The sequence below is a fragment of the Lissotriton helveticus genome, chromosome 2_2 (genome assembly GCF_964261635.1).
Source record: "Lissotriton helveticus chromosome 2_2, aLisHel1.1, whole genome shotgun sequence".
Taxonomy (NCBI): Eukaryota; Metazoa; Chordata; class Amphibia; order Caudata; family Salamandridae; genus Lissotriton; species Lissotriton helveticus.
This window is the reverse complement of record NC_136060.1, coordinates 302,912,904-302,928,457: the sequence shown is the minus strand read 5'-3', so window position 1 is coordinate 302,928,457 and position 15,554 is coordinate 302,912,904.

The following is a 15,554-nucleotide window of genomic DNA, read 5'->3' as shown; positions in this document are numbered from 1 at the left end:
AGCTTTGAGAGGTCACACGCACTGTTCCACCATCCGGCTATTCAAAGCAGCCTGCCTTCCAGCTTTTGTTTTATTATATGTGCCAACGCGTTTCGCGGCTACACGCCGCTTCTTCCTGGGCTTGCAACATCAAAACGCTGAACGCACACCTGTAGAATTTTGCTTTTTATTGACATGCTCGCATAGGTGGGCGTTTGCTTACAAGTTCCGTTTCAGGTGCATGATGGACTTTATAGTCCTGTAGTTGTGAGTTCAGCGTCTAGAAGAAAGTTTTTAGCGAAATGTTAATACCTTATAGTAAGGTTCATAGCTTTTCAGCATGCCAATTATCGCTCCTTGAGCAGTGCACTTGAGTATTCACGAACAGTTCGCAAAACAAGCTTTCCCCCTGCAGGACCTCATTTCATTACCTGCAAGGGACGGTGCTCCTCTCCACGGCAGGACGGCCGTGTTGTTTAACATTTTCTCACAAATGCCCCAGCTTTGAGAGGTCACACGCACTGTTCCACCATCCGGCTATTCAAAGCAGCCTGCCTTCCACCATTTGTTTTATTATATGTGCCAACGCGTTTCGCGGCTACACCCCGCTTCTTCCTGGGCTTGCAACATCAAAACGCTGAACGCACACCTGTAGAATTTTGCTTTTTATTGACATGCTCGCATAGGTGGGCGTTTGCTTACAAGTTCCGTTTCAGGTGCATGATGGACTTTATAGTCCTGTAGTTGTGAGTTCAGCGTCTAGAAGAAAGTTTTTAGCAAAATGTTAATTCCTTATAGTAAGGTTCAAAGCTTTTCAGCATGCCAATTATCGCTCCTTGAGCAGTGCACTTGAGTATTCACGAACAGTTCGCAAAACAAGCTTTCCCCCTGCAGGACCTCATTTCATTACCTGCAAGGGACGGTGCTCCTCTCCAGGCAGGACGGCCGTGTTGTTTAACATTTTCTCACAAATGCCCCAGCTTTGAGAGGTCACACGCACTGTTCCACCATCCGGCTATTCAAAGCAGCCTGCCTTCCAGCTTTTGTTTTATTATATGTGCCAACGCGTTTCGCGGCTACACGCCGCTTCTTCCTGGGCTTGCAACATCAAAACGCTGAACGCACACCTGTAGAATTTTGCTTTTTATTGACATGCTCGCATAGGTGGGCGTTTGCTTACAAGTTCCGTTTCAGGTGCATGATGGACTTTATAGTCCTGTAGTTGTGAGTTCAGCGTCTAGAAGAAAGTTTTTAGCAAAATGTTAATTCCTTATAGTAAGGTTCAAAGCTTTTCAGCATGCCAATTATCGCTCCTTGAGCAGTGCACTTGAGTATTCACGAACAGTTCGCAAAACAAGCTTTCCCCCTGCAGGACCTCATTTCATTACCTGCAAGGGACGGTGCTCCTCTCCACGGCAGGACGGCCGTGTTGTTTAACATTTTCTCACAAATGCCCCAGCTTTGAGAGGTCACACGCACTGTTCCACCATCCGGCTAATCAAAGCAGCCTGCCTTCTAGCTTTTGTTTTATTATATGTGCCAACGCGTTTCGCGGCTACACGCCGCTTCTTCCTGGGCTTGCAACATCAAAACGCTGAACGCACACCTGTAGAATTTTGCTTTTTATTGACATGCTCGCATAGGTTGGCGTTTGCTTACAAGTTCCGTTTCAGATGCATGATGGACTTTATAGTCCTGTAGTTGTGAGTTCAGCGTCTAGAAGAAAGTTTTTAGCAAATTGTTAATTCCTTATAGTAAGGTTCAAAGCTTTTCAGCATGCCAATTATCGCTCCTTGAGCAGTGCACTTGAGTATTCACGAACAGTTTGCAAAACAAGCTTTCCCCCTGCAGGACCTCATTTCATTACCTGCAAGGGACGGTGCTCCTCTCCACGGCAGGACGGCCGTCTTGTTTAACATTTTCTCACAAATGCCCCAGCTTTGAGAGGCCACACGCACTGTTCCACCATCCGGCTATTCAAAGCAGCCTGCCTTCCAGCTTTTGTTTTATTATATGTGCCAACGCGTTTCGCGGCTACACGCTGCTTCTTCCTGGGCTTGCAACATCAAAACGCTGAACGCACACCTGTAGAATTTTGCTTTTTATTGACATGCTCGCATAGGTGGGCGTTTGCTTACAAGTTCCGTTTCAGGTGCATGATGGACTTTATAGTCCTGTAGTTGTGAGTTCAGCGTCTAGAAGAAAGTTTTTAGCAAAATGTTAATTCCTTATAGTAAGGTTCAAAGCTTTTCAGCATGCCAATTATCGCTCCTTGAGCAGTGCAATTGAGTATTCACGAACAGTTCGCAAAACAAGCTTTCCCCCTGCAGGACCTCATTTCATTACCTGCAAGGGACGGTGCTCCTCTCCACGGCAGGACGGCCGTGTTGTTTAACATTTTCTCACAAATGCCCCAGCTTTGAGAGGTCACACGCACTGTTCCACCATCCGGCTATTCAAAGCAGCCTGCCTTCCAGCTTTTGTTTTATTATATGTGCCAACGCGTTTCGCGGCTACACACCGCTTCTTCCTGGGCTTGGAACATCAAAACGCTGAACGCTCACCTGTAGAATTTTGCTTTTTATTGACATGCTCGCATAGGTGGGCGTTTGCTTACAAGTTCCGTTTCAGGTGCATGATGGACTTTATAGTCCTGTAGTTGTGAGTTCAGCGTCTAGAAGAAAGTTTTTAGCAAAATGTTAATTCCTTATAGTAAGGTTCAAAGCTTTTCAGCATGCCAATTATCGCTCCTTGAGCAGTGCACTTGAGTATTCACGAACAGTTCGCAAAACAAGCTTTCCCCCTGCAGGACCTCATTTCATTACCTCCAAGGGACGGTGCTCCTCTCCACGGCAGGACGGCCGTGTTGTTTAACATTTTCTCACAAATGCCCCAGCTTTGAGAGGTCACACGCACTGTTCCACCATCCGGCTATTCAAAGCAGCCTGCCTTCCAGCTTTTGTTTTATTATATGTGCCAACGCGTTTCGCGGCTACACGCCGCTTCTTCCTGGGCTTGCAACATCAAAACGCTGAACGCACACCTGTAGAATTTTGCTTTTTATTGACATGCTCGCATAGGTGGGCGTTTGCTTACAAGTTCCGTTTCAGGTGCATGATGGACTTTATAGTCCTGTAGTTGTGAGTTCAGCGTCTAGAAGAAAGTTTTTAGCGAAATGTTAATTCCTTATAGTAAGGTTCATAGCTTTTCAGCATGCCAATTATCGCTCCTTGAGCAGTGCACTTGAGTATTCACGAACAGTTCGCAAAACAAGCTTTCCCCCTGCAGGACCTCATTTCATTACCTGCAAGGGACGGTGCTCCTCTCCACGGCAGGACGGCCGTGTTGTTTAACATTTTCTCACAAATGCCCCAGCTTTGAGAGGTCACACGCACTGTTCCACCATCCGGCTATTCAAAGCAGCCTGCCTTCCAGCTTTTGTTTTATTATATGTGCCAACGCGTTTCGCGGCTACACCCCGCTTCTTCCTGGGCTTGCAACATCAAAACGCTGAACGCACACCTGTAGAATTTTGCTTTTTATTGACATGCTCGCATAGGTGGGCGTTTGCTTACAAGTTCCGTTTCAGGTGCATGATGGACTTTATAGTCCTGTAGTTGTGAGTTCAGCGTCTAGAAGAATGTTTTTAGCAAAATGTTAATTCCTTATAGTAAGGTTCAAAGCTTTTCAGCATGCCAATTATCGCTCCTTGAGCAGTGCACTTGAGTATTCACGAACAGTTCGCAAAACAAGCTTTCCCCCTGCAGGACCTCATTTCATTACCTGCAAGGGACGGTGCTCCTCTCCAGGCAGGACGGCCGTGTTGTTTAACATTTTCTCACAAATGCCCCAGCTTTGAGAGGTCACACGCACTGTTCCACCATCCGGCTATTCAAAGCAGCCTGCCTTCCAGCTTTTGTTTTATTATATGTGCCAACGCGTTTCGCGGCTACACGCCGCTTCTTCCTGGGTTTGCAACATCAAAACGCTGAACGCACACCTGTAGAATTTTGCTTTTTATTGACATGCTCGCATAGGTGGGCGTTTGCTTACAAGTTCCGTTTCAGGTGCATGATGGACTTTATAGTCCTGTAGTTGTGAGTTCAGCGTCTAGAAGAAAGGTTTTAGCAAAATGTTAATTCCTTATAGTAAGGTTCAAAGCTTTTCAGCATGCCAATTATCGCTCCTTGAGCAGTGCACTTGAGTATTCACGAACAGTTCGCAAAACAAGCTTTCCCCTGCAGGACCTCATTTCATTACCTGCAAGGGACGGTGCTCCTCTCCACGGCAGGACGGCCGTGTTGTTTAACATTTTCTCACAAATGCCCCAGCTTTGAAAAATTAATTGGGCAGTCTATAGTATCAGGCAGGAACTAGAAATATAAAGCACTGCATGTGATGAAGCATATCTTAATCCATAATTATAACAGAATGACTGTAAATAGCTAACAGAAAACATTTTCCAAATTATCTTAAAGTGTACAACATAGTTCCTCTTACAAATTAACAACTCACCTTTTTGAAAGTAGGAGAAGAGTTAGTACGGTGTAAATCAAACTCCAGATATTGAGCACCCAAATTTCCTCTCAAAAGTACCTCAGACAGGAGTATCACAAAATGGCCGTGTTTTCCTCTCATTTAAGATATATATATAACCAATCATACTTCATCACACACAAATTCAAAATGAAAGTAACATTTTGATTGGTTCTAAATTTCAATACTTTCAAATGTCTTTTCCCCATGCAATTTTCTATAGGACATTTAGACATGGCTACAGCCCGAATGGCTGAATGTAAGTACACCAAACTTGGTAAAATGATAGGCACTGGTACGTAGTAGGGCCTTTTCCATATTTGTTTGAAATTGCTCCAGTGGTTTTTATGAAAAGCAACTTGAAAAACACACATATATATATCTGTAGGCGTGCTCTGAGCGCTCAATGGTACGCGTACCGGGGAGCGCACCCGGCGCACCACGGAAGTGCATGAGCTGAAAGCTGATTGGCTCTCGGGTGTCTGTCAACATTGCAAACAGTCCGGAGAGTCCGCCATCTTGTGTCTCGGTAGAATCGAGACACAAGAGGTGATATTAAAAAGTGGGAAATGATTAAAGGGGGCAGGGTAGACACCCCCTGGCCCCCTAGGTTTTCTGAGGGGGGCCTAGAAGAACCCTGAAGAGCAAAAAAAAAGATTTTTTTTTTAAATTTTCTCGGGGTGAGCGCTGGGTGCGTTCCCGTGTACGCTCACCGGTACGCGCAACCTGAGCGCACGACGGGGAAAAACAGTGTAAAAAAATTTGAGTAAAAAATAAATTAGAGTGCTTAGAGGTAGAGTAGCTCTGAAAAGAGCTGTTGTGTTATGTGGGTGTTTTTGTACCTATAGGTAGGTACCAATGCAGAGTCTCAAATTCAAGAGGAAGACTCTATTCCCCTCATCTGTAAAATGTACACCATCTCTCCTATAGATGCCTTGTATGTTGTAACGCAAGTTGTTGTGGTAAATGGAACCCATACCATAGTCTCTGAGGAAAGCAGAAACAGATTTATTCACATGTTTCCTTGCTTTCTCAATCTGTGGACAAAATTGGTTGGACCAGTTCCATTTTTGCCTTTGGCATATATTAGAAAATACCAAGGCAGTTTTTGGAAAAAGTGACATTAATTGCCCAAAGATGTCCTTTAAAAGCATTTCCAGACGTACCCCAGTCAAAGTGCCCAGGTCATTTCCACCGCAGTGCACAATTATGAGGTCAGGCTGTGGTAGATGCATAAAGGATTTTATCAATGGTATCAATTGGTGACTTCTTAATCCTCTTTGTCCAATCCACACAATGTCCACATTTGGTAAATTAAGGTTGTAAATACCTCTGTTACTTGCTAATTTTTCACTCCAGTAGACAAAGCTATGACCCACAAACCAGACTTTTGGCATCTTGAAGGAAGATGTGCTTCTAGTCAGATGAGTTGTGGAAATGAAATGGCAGTTTGAAAGTAGGAATTATGAAAAAAAGTGGTTGAGATTCAGTGCACTTGAAAAACAAGAAATGATTGGTGCTTTCTTAAAATTCACCACTGAAAATTAGGGTGTATGCTTTTTTTTTTAAAGAAGTTTTTAAAGAAGTCATTTGAATGGTTGAGAAAAGGTCATTTAAAGAAACATTGCACATGATTAGCTAGTACATTGAGAGGTCAAACACCATTGCTGTATTCTTTTGCAACATACTATGGTGAACTTTTGAACTGTGTGCTGGGTTAGGTGTGAGTTACCATGGTAACAGGCTGAATGAGCACTGGGAGGATGGGTGAATATTATGTGACTTTCAAAGTGTTGAAATGTACAACCAATTAAAATGTGCAGTTTGGTTTTGAATTTGTGTGGGAAGAATTTTGATTAGTTATGTGCAAGAATATGGGTCTGAAATGTGAGGGAATCTGTGCCATTATTGAAAGGCTCCAGTGACAGAAGCATTATTCAGAGATTCTGCTTAAGAAAATCTGGTGTGTGTGACTGACACTGTTCTACATCTTCCAAAGCATTTTTAAAGGTGAGTAATGATTCTTTTAATAAAGATAGACTGCTGTATGAACTATGGGGAAGATTAGGAAGCATATTGTGCTTCTTAATTCTTGAATTGTGTGTCATGTTTTTTTGTAATGCTGTTTAAAAATTGAATGGTGCATATTGGAAATGTATTTTGGAAATTAGTTAGGTTTCTGCTTTGTTTTTGTAGTGGTCATTTAAATGGGCTGTGCTTTGTGTAAAAAACAATTTACTATGGAAAATGTTTTCTGGTAAAATGTCTGGCTTTTAAATTTTGGTCAAGGTTCACATTGAGTGTCTGTTTGAAATAAGGGATTACATTTTCACATTTTTCAATAATGTCACCTGTGCCTTCTAACAGTTTGCCTCTCTTAGCTTAAAGGGTACTCTGTGTCTGTGTTTCATGTCACTTTGCACGTGCATAATCTCTCTTTTTCTGTGTGTCATTTCTCTCTTTGTGTGTGTGTCATGACTGTGAGTCAAGCTTGATTTTAAATGGATCTGGATGAATAATATGCTTAGTTGATGTCTTTAAAAATATGGAAGTACATGTTTTTTTAAAGACAGTTGGGCTTTAGTATATCTTCTAGTAGGGAATCTTAGGCAGCGTCTGTGTTAGGCCTCTTACTTCAGAAATAGTCTCTAAGCTGTGCAATCCAGATCCAGGGTGTGCCTTTGAAATGAGAGAGGAATGTTATGTCTTGCTTATATATATGTGGTCTGTTTTTTGCCAATAGGGACAGTGAAATAGTATGACCAGAGACACACATATTGCATGCAAAGACAGACATGGTAGATTACATGTAACATCTTGGTTATGTGCCTAAGATCACACTGTGAGTCAAGCTTGATTTTAAATGGATCTGGGTGAATAATATGCTTAGTTGATGTCTTTCAAAATATGGAAGTACATTTTTTTAAAGTCAGTTGGGCTATAGTATATGCTTTAGTAGGGAATCTTAGGCAGCGTCTGTGTTAGGCCTCTTACTTCAGAAATAGGCTCTAAGCTGTGCAATCAAGATTCAGGGTGTGCCTTCGAAATGAACGAGGAATGATATGTGTTGCTTATATATATGTGGTCTGTTTTTTTGCCAGTAGAGACAGTGAAATAGTATGACCAGAGACACACATATTGCATTCAGAGACAGACATGGTAGATTACATGTAACATCCTGGTTATGTGCCTAAGATCACACTGTGAGTCAAGCTTGATTTTAAATGGATCTGGGTGAATAATAGGCTTAGTTGATGTGTTAAAAAATATGGATGTACATGTTTTTTTAAAGACAGTTGGGCTTTAGTATATGTTCTAGTAGGGAATCTTAGGCAGCGTCTGTGTTAGGCCTCTTACTTCAGAAATAGTCTCTAAGCTGTGCAATCCAGATCCAGGGTGTGCCTTTGAAATGAGAGAGGAATGTTATGTCTTGCTTATATATATGTGGTCTGTTTTTTGCCAATAGGGACAGTGAAATAGTATGACCAGAGACACACATATTGCATGCAAAGACAGACATGGTAGATTACATGTAACATCCTGGTTATGTGCCTAAGATCACACCGTGAGTCAAGCTTGATTTTAAATGGATCTGGGTGAATAATATGCTTAGTTGATGTCTTTAAAAAAGTCAGTTGGGCTTTAGTATATGTTCTAGTAGGGAGTCTTAGGCAGCGTGTGTGTTAGGTCTCTTACTTCAGAAATAGGCTCTAAGCTGTTCAATCAAGATGCAGGGTGTGCCTTTGGAATGAAAAAGGCATCTTATGTCTTGCTTATATATCTTAGATCTTGAGTGCACAGCTTAGATGTAAGAATTGGAAAACTAACTGAGCATGGCAAAGAAGCTTTACATGGACGATTAATTTAAAATTTGTTTCCAAATTAAAATATTCTATTATTAAATTAAAAAGTATTGTAAAATATATATTATAAATATTATGGCTTACTTTTACTTTTCTCTTCCACAGATATTAAATTTACTAAAAAAATGTAAGTAAATTTACATTACTTATAAGGTAAGTTTGGCGTACAAAATTTAGTTTCTCAACATTCTTTTCCTTAAACTCACTACTCTTCTCTCACCCACCCACACCCCTGTTTCCTTACTGCGCTTCCCTCACTTATTCTCAATCCCCATGTTTACTCCCCTTTTCCTCACTCCCCTTCCACACTCACCTTCTTTTAGACCTTTTCCTTCATTTCTCTTCCTTTCTCTTCCTTTCCTTCGCTCCTTCACTCTTTTCCCTTCCCTACTCTCCTTACTCCACTTCACTAACTCTTTCTCTTACTCCCTCTGTCCTCTTATTTCTACACTCCTCTTCTCTCATTCTCTCTCTGTTAGCCTTATTCTCTGCGTCATCTTAGTCTCTCACTCCTCTTCTGTCACGCTCACTCCCTAAAACTCAGACACACTCCCTCACTCACTTTCTTTCAGATCTCCTGTTTTACTTCCCTTCCTCTCTCTTCAATTCCTTCGCTCCTTCACTCTTTCCCCTTCCCTTACTCTCCTTAATCCACTTCACTTACTCCTTCTCTTACTCCCTCTGTCCTCTTACTTCTACACTCCCCTTCTCTCATTCTCTCTCTGTTACCCTCATTCTCTGCGTCCTCTTAGTCTCTCACTCCTCTTCTGTCACGCTCACTCCCTAAAACTCACCCACACTCCCACACTCACTTTCTTTTAGCTCTCCTGTTTTACTTCCCTTCCTGTCTCTTCCCTTCCTTCACTCCTTCACTCTTTTACCCTCTGTTACTCTCCTTACTCCACTTCAAAAACTCCTTCTCTCAATCCCTCTGTCCTCTTACTTACTCACTCCCCTTCCGTCACTCTCTCTCTATTACCCGCATTCTCTCCGTCCTCTTAGTCTCTCACTCCTCTTCTGTTACACTCACTCCCTATAACTCAGCCACACTCCCTCACATATATTTCTTTGCTCCCTCACTCAGTCCTCTTTTCTCACTCTTTCCTTCACTTCCTCTGTCTCCTAACTCCTTGACTGCCCTTGTCTCACGCTCACTTGCCTTTATCCACTTTCTATCACCCCTTTTTCCTCAACCTCACTGTTCTTCTCTTTCCCTTCCTCACCCCCGTTCCCTTACTCCACTTTCTTCACTTATCCTCATTCCTCATGTTCACTCCCCTTCCCCTCATTCACCTCCCACACTCACCTTCTTTCAATCCCCCTACTTCACTTCCCTTCTTCTCTCGTCCCTTTCTTAGCTCCCTCACTCATTTTCCTTTCCTCTGTCACTGCACTCCACTTCACTCAGTCCTTTTGAATTTGTAAATAATACAGCTCTTTTTGGAGAATTGGAGGTAGTTCTGAAAAGAACTGTTTTTTTTCTTCTTTTTTTGTTTTTTTTCTCAACAAAAACAAAAATAGGGAATGCCAAACTGCTCAACAGGAGCAAAAAAAAGGGGAAAAATTAAGGCTGGGGAGGGCACCGATGGTCTTCTCTTTTGCGTACAATGAGCATGATATTTTGCTCTCCGTAGCAAAGCAGTTCATCACACTGCTTACATTTGATGGTGATATCTGTAAATACAGGTTAAATGTTAGGAATGAGCTCCACTGCTCTTCCTCTCCTCGATGTTGTTGCTCCTCCGGTGGATGTTGAGGCGCCATCCCTTGGGGGATTACGTGCCAGGTCCCTGACACTCTCACGGGCATAGTTCTGGGGGTGCCTCCTTTGAACATGCCTGATCATAGTTGAGTTGCCAAAACTATATTTCCTTCTAGGGTCACCCCCAGAAAGAACTGTCAAATCTTACACTCCACCTTAGGAGCATTAACCTTCTTTTCCCCTGGTAGAATTGTAAAAAAATTCCATATAAAGTGCTTCTTCACCTTAGGCTGAGGAGGCTCCTCCTGGATAAACTCATCAGTCTTCACTGCTGCTAGGTGGTCTTGCAGCCATTCTTTCAAAACTAATGTTGAGAACAGGAAACAGGTCTTGCTCTCTCCAAAGTGAAAGAGGTAGTGAAGGAAATGGGTGGGGTTTTCATTAGTTGAAAAAAAACTGTAAAGAACCAATGAAAAGTGATATTTTAAGGTCACATGACTTGACGCGCTTACGCTGCGCGCACCGGAGCGCTTCCGGGGGCGCTTACGCGGCACGAACGTAGGCGCTTCTGGGGGCGCTTACGCGGCGCGCCTAAATGACGTTTTGCTACCTTTTCGGAAATACGCTTAAAGTTAAAATACGGGTATTTAAAATCAAAAATATTACTTTTATAAGTATGCCACTAAATGTTTTGCATTGTTTTTTACTTTAAATACATTTTTTTTTCTCGCACGCGGGAATAGCGCTCTCGCTGCGCTCTCGGGTGAGCTATTAATATTTAATAGTTATAAAAAACAGCTACTAAAAAAAAATAATAATTCACTTTAAAAATCGTAGGTTACAAACTCGATATACAAAGTAATTAGCTTTTAAAAAACCTTTGAAATTGACTGAAAAAACCATAGGTTTCACAATCGTTATAGTTAGGAATTAGCATTTAAAAATCCTTTGAAATTCACTAAAAAAAAACATAGGTTTCACAATTGTTATAGTTAGGAATTAGCATTTAAAAAACCTTTGAAATTCACAGAAAAAACCATAGATTTCACACCAGTTATAGTTAGCTGAACATTTAACTCATACAAAACCATTGAAATTCCCACGTTATAGTTAGTTGGACTCACTATAACTCGCGCGCCCGCAATCCACTGCTGATGATGTCACATATTACATCATTCATGACATGTTCAGTGACATCACTGATGACATCACTGATGACATCTCAAATGGTTTTTTCTGTGAATATATATATATTCACTGAAAAAACCATAGGTTATAGACCATATATAGTTAGGAATTAGCATTTAAAAAACCTTTTTTTACTCACACAAAACCATTGAAATTCCATATATAGTTAGTTGTACTAACTATATATCGCGCACCCGCAATCCACTGCTGATCATGTCACATATTACATCATTCATGACATGGTCAGTGACATCACTGATGACATCACTGATGACATCTCAAATGACATCACTGATGACATCACTGATGACATCTCAAATGACATCACTGATGACATCTCAAATGACATCACTGATGACATCACAGATGACATCTCAATTTTTTTTTAAAAAGAAGAGTAAGTATAAGGGAAGTAAACAGAGAGTAATGTTAAAAGAAAGACAGCTATAGGGACTAAACCAGAGATACTGTTTAATAGATTTATTTACCGAAGAAAAGATGGAAGAGGATATAATTGTGAAAAACAAAATAGATAAGGAAATGAAAGAAAAAAAGGAGAGTAGAAGAATAACACAGAAGAGTTTCTTAGAGAATGTGAGTGAATGTTCAAAATAAGATTAAAACATGTGGAATAACAGAGAGAAAAAACAGAAAGCAGAAAAGAAGAAGTAACAGAAAAAGAATAATTGAAACAGCAAAGAAATGTAAATAACATAGGCCCATATTATCAACATAGGCAATAAAAGTTTTGCAGCTTTTATCGGCAGAAATGTGTCGCTAAAGCTGCTTTTGCGGCAGAAAACTGCCGCTAAAACCGCTTTTGCAGCAGTTTTCTGCCGATAAAAACAGCAATAATTTTATTGGCTCTGTTCATAATATGCCTCTTAGTGTGCTTCAACTACACAGAGAAAGCATAATGAACAAGTAGTGAAAGAGTGATCAGTCAAAGACACTAAGAGTAATAGAGACTGAGTGAGTGAACAAGAGTGAGGAACTATGAGAAGAGAGGGACTGAGAAAAGGAGTGGAAGGAGTAGAGTAAGTAAGTAATAGAGAAAGGAATGAGGGAAGTAGCAAAGGCAGGAAAGTGAGGGTTAAAGAAATGAAGCAGTGGAACTAATAGTAGTTAAATGTGATAGAAATGTAATGAAAAGAGTACAAAACATTTACCTTATAATTGTCGTTAACTTAGTCACTTGTTATTTTTATACTTTCAATCTGTGAAAGAGAGAACAAACATTTGAAAAATATTAAAACATGTATTTAAAAATTAGAAAAGACAAGGGAAAAGATTGAAGGACAAACAGTTTTTCAACAACTTTGACACTTACAGAAGCTTCTGCTTCTCCAGGCCCCCTACACAGTCCTAAAGATATACATTTTAAACTAACAGTATCTTGATGCAGATGAAGTGAGGCCTATCTTGGAACATGGTGCATCTTTTGCACTGCTGTTGTCTCACAAAAGTGACGCAATGGCAGCGCAAAAGAGGTGCACAATCATCATAAAACTGTTCCTAACATTTTAAATGATTGTTTCAGGATGGCAATAAGGTGTGTCCTATCCAGACGTTTGTTTCAGGTGAGGCCTACTCAGGATTGCAGATCAAATTTAGCCTTGTTGAAGAGTACAGAGGAGATAATACATGTGCAGGCCAACCAATAAAGTTCAGACTTCCTCTGTTTCCCTGGACAGGCCTAAACTTCTTCTGCACAATTTGATTCGTAATGTTACGAAACACAGGTAATGTATTTGAAAAATGTGCAATTTCTTTTGCTCATTTCACAATCACATCACTTGTGTTTCCTTTGGTTAGGTATCTCATTGTGCAGATGTAGTCCAGCATATGAAAGAGTACGCACTGCATGCAACAACTTTGACACCTACTGAAGCCTCAGCTTCTCCATACCCCCTACACAGTCCTAATTATATACATTTTAAACTGACGGTATCTTGCTGGAAAAGAACTGAGGCCTATCTTGCAACATGGTGCATCTTTTACACAAAAGTGACGGAACAGCGGCGTAAAAGAGGCACACAGCCTTCATAAAACTGCCCTTAACATTTTAAATGATTGTTTCTAGATGCTGATTAGGTGTAACCTATCCACAGATTTGTTTCAGGTAAGTCCTACTCAGGGTTGCAGATGAAATTTAGGCTTGTTGAAGAATATAGAGGAGATAATACATGTGCAGGCCTACTAACGAAGTGAGTCATGCCCACTGCACTCTTGAACAAATGTCAGACCTCCTCTGTCTCCTGGAACAGGCCTAAACCTCATCTACACAATGTGATGTGTAATGTTAGGAAACACAGGTAATATAATTGAAAAACGTGCAATTTATTTTGCTCATTCCACAATCACATCACCTGTGTTTCCTTAGCTTAGGTATCTCATTGTGGAAATGTAGTCATTCATATGAAAGACTATGTAGAATGTGAGCACTGTATGCAACAACTTTGACACTTACAGAAGCCTCAGCTTCTCCATGTCTCCTACACATTTCTAAATGTAGATCATAAGTACAAAAAGTACAGAATTAATTATACATGTTAAATGGTTTATTTTTGCTGTTCTCAGAATTTATCAAATTTCACTAAAAACAGTGACTTGAAGGTATTCATCATATAACAGCGGGGAAAAAAAAACACAATCAAAATGATTGTGTTTAAAAAACCCATATAACATAACCAATCAGAAATTCAGAACTCCTCAAAAGTAACTTACTTTCCATGACGTCGAAGGATGTCCTATGAACAGCTTACACTCGGTTGTGCTGTTTTTATTTTCAGCCCGCCACTTTTTGAAAGAAAACCTCCATCGTTTTGAAAAATATGTTACATTCAATAAATGACTTCTCGCTCTCTACCACATGTTTCCACAAGGCCAAATCATGTAAGAGCCATTTATAACTCTTGGAATTCTTGTAAGCAAATCCCGTCATTTTGTATTTCCGCAACTTTCAGAAAGAAAACGTTCAAGATCACTTTCACAATCCTGGACTAGTAATATCTTACCCTTCTTGCTCACTCATGTTCTACATTTCCTATGACACTGATACTGCTTACTATGAAGCAGACTTACACTACCTCTATGACTACTACAATTATTTAATTGTCTACATCACTTTTAATCACAAAGCAATATAAAACAGTAGATAAAATTATATCAACCCCTAGAATCATTATACGCCAGTTACCTACCCTAAATTCTCTTTTCTGAAAACAGAAAGTAAGAATATTTTTAAATAAAAAGGCAACATTGTATCGTAGTCAAATGGGAATAATTTCCGAAACAGCAATTTTTTTTACATTTTAAGCTGTGTAATAAGCGGATCTGTCAAATGACCATCATGCCATATAATAGCTGCAGTTACAAATGTTCTTCCTAAAATCAACGACTGTGTAGCCACAACATTTGTAATTAAAGTTGAAGACTTACTTTCATCAGGTTTATATAGTTGGATTTTCAAAATGACATTATAATCAAAAGTTTGGACCAATAATCTAGACAGCATTGCAGACTTACATTCCCTCTACTCCATGTTTTGATTGGCTGCTTGAATTAGCTTATAAAAAGAAACAGTTTTTCTGAACTCATACAAAGTGCAGTTATTTTTCCATGACATCAAGTGTTATGGTAAGTACACCGTTTGCTTTTGGAAATACTCTGTTGTCCTTCAACTAATCTCTGCCCACCACTTTCTGTAAGAAAATCTTCTTTTTTTCCAGGAACTATTTAAAACTCAAAAATAACTTTTGACTCTGTACTACACTTATCCTCAAGGCCAAATCGTGTAGGAGCCATTAGAACCTCTTGAAATTCCTCAGAGCAAATCCTGAGATTCCTTCCCTAAAATTTTGGTTTTAAAAACACCAGGTAAGAATTTTTAGGGTCAAAAGGCAATTTTTTTTTTAAAGTTAAAACAGAATCATTGCAGAATGACCAGCCATTTCTAGACTTTAAATAAGCTGTGTAATGTCCTGATGTTATTGAAGGACCGTCATGATATATAATTGCTGCAGTTACAAAAGTCCTTCCTGATATTGACAACTGTGAAGCCACAACATTTTTTATTAAAGTTGTCAATTTTGTTCCATCAGGCCTACATCGTTGGAACATTAAAATGACATACTGGCCATATGTTCGTATAAATAATGTTGACAACATTGCAGACTTACATTGGCTACACTCCATGTTGTGATCAGCTGCTTTTACTAGCTTATTAAAGGACACTGATTTACTCTCTGGCAAAGTTAAATATATAAATCTTTCTGAGTCTACAC